General features: G+C 38.5%; 1 non-coding gene across 1 annotated transcript; it reads right to left on the minus strand.

Annotated features, from left to right (window-relative positions):
- Positions 1–1,625: 1,625 nt before the first annotated feature.
- trnas-gcu (transfer RNA serine (anticodon GCU)) lies at positions 1,626–1,705 on the minus strand. The gene has a single exon. It is a non-coding gene; the product is annotated as a tRNA-Ser (tRNA).
- Between the last annotated feature and the right edge of the window lie 609 nt (positions 1,706–2,314).

The raw sequence follows: 2,314 nt of genomic DNA on the forward strand, positions 1-2,314 counted from the left end.
TATAGTTAATCTGTCTTTGCTGTATATCAAAAACCCACTGTGGAACACAGACCGAAATTAATTTAGATATGCTAAAACCACAAGGATTACAAGGAACATGATTCTGGCTAACAGCTTCCATGACCACAAACATTCCTTTTGCAGGCCTGCTTAATCCATAGATGGTCTCTGAGCATGACTCTTATACTGATTTGTGGCATTAAACAGTTTAGTAGTAATTTGAATCTGCTACTGTCCCAGCATCTTTGGCACACAGATTATTTGCACCTGACATGATACACACTCTTGGCTAGGATATGTTTACTATCTAATGCTCTAAAATGTCTTTAGGCTCACACACAAGAAACACATCTGATAACTGCTGATGGTCTTGTAAATCACTTGATGACATCACTCAATCAAGTTGCATTTTTATAGCGCTTTTCTAGCTGCAACAGACACTCAAAGCGCTTTACAATTAATTAATTCACACACACACACACACACAAATGATAATACTGAATTACTGCCCAGCCCTGGCCAATGCCAGGTTTATCCAGCCTCCATCTTTGGACCAAGTAATTGTGCATGTCCAGTGGAAGCTCGTGTAAAAAAATAATAATATTTTGCAGTTTAGGAGACATGGTTAATCATTGTACTCTCTCACCGCAATTCAATCCATGTGTGATTCATTCTGACAACCAGAGAGGATCCAAGTTATGGGGTAGATACCAGATCCACTGGTATCTACCCCATACCTTTTACATTATGCAAAGCATATTGAGGATATATTGATGAAAACAGAGCATATATATATATATATATATATATATATATATAGTATATATATATATAGCGTTTTCAGCTGATGAGTGCGCAACGCACTAAACAGGCCTGTACTTCTATGTATTAAAACTTTTTTCCTGCATCTGTATTGATATATATATAAACAGAGTAGAGACCCCTGGCTATTGACTCCACAAATAAAATCCCAGATTAGGATAACCACCTTTAAGCAAACCACTACAGAATGATAATTGAACTGTACAAGCTTTGAAATATTAAGCCATTTGTTGAATAATGCTGGAAAAAACAGTCATTGCCATCATTGGTTTATCATCCATGTTTCTCAGAACTGTGGAATTTATGCACATGCGTTCATTTGCATTTTACGTTTTCATAGATGTACAGAAAATTGCTACATACACAGGTAGTATACGGTATATGCTGTAATATGAAATATGGCTCAATGACATTTTTTACTTGTCAAAAATTGCAGGCTAATCTGTGCTATTTTAGCTGAAGGACAAATCCTTGTTAATTCCATTATCCTTGAGATACTAACTGGAAGCGTAAGCTGCATTGTGCACAGTTTTATTCATAGTAACCACAGAAATGTGTAAGGATGATGTCAAAACAATGAACTATCATAAATATATAAACTTGTGTCTGTGTGTGTGTGTGTGTGTGTGTGTGTGTGTGTGTGTGTGTGTGTGTGCGTGTGTGCGTGCGTGTGTGTGCACATATGTGTGCATGTAAAAACAGCTTTTTCATGTGCACAGTCAAAAAAAGAGCCAATTTGCCCCTGTTGGGACTACAGTTTGGACTGAGCTAGCATAAGAAGGAAAACTAAAGAGTGAATTTACCGACGAGGATGGGGTTCGAACCCACGCGTGCAGAGCACAATGGATTAGCAGTCCATCGCCTTAACCACGGCCACCTCGTCTGTGTAACACCTCTGACAACGATTCCTAGAGGATATATTCTGAGTCTCAGCACCAGCCAGTCAGACTAGCTTGGTCTAGTCAGAAAGGCACGAACTGAGGAAGCCTCTTGGATGAGAGGCGAAACGTCTTCACGGATATATACCAAGTCCAGTTGCACTTGATTCAACTCCTTTGGACAAAACTAAAGAGGAATCATTTAGGACAAGCAAATCCTATTAGTAGGGGTCTAAAGGCTTCTCCAACTATTTGATTGGCAACTCCTAGTTTCTAAAATGCTTACACATATTCAAATTTCAATATTCCAATTTAGTTTAGTTATGCTCTTGGAGGGTGTAATGTTTCCTCTCCTGAGCAAAATGTCCTCTTTTCTTATTAAAGGGATGACACATTGGTGTACAGCTCCATGGACAATCACATGGAAATACAGCTGACTGGGAAAATAAGAAACCCGCCGTTTTGGCTACTCACGACAAAACATTAAAGAGTGTTGGATTAACACTAGTATAAAGTCTATAGCTTTTCACTCATGGTTTCCTCCAGTCACAAGTATTCCCAGTCAGATCTAAACATCACTGAACATTTATGGGAAATTTTGCAAAGCAGAGGAC

This window comes from Lampris incognitus, chromosome 15 (assembly GCF_029633865.1).
Source record: "Lampris incognitus isolate fLamInc1 chromosome 15, fLamInc1.hap2, whole genome shotgun sequence".
NCBI lineage: Eukaryota > Metazoa > Chordata > Actinopteri > Lampriformes > Lampridae > Lampris > Lampris incognitus.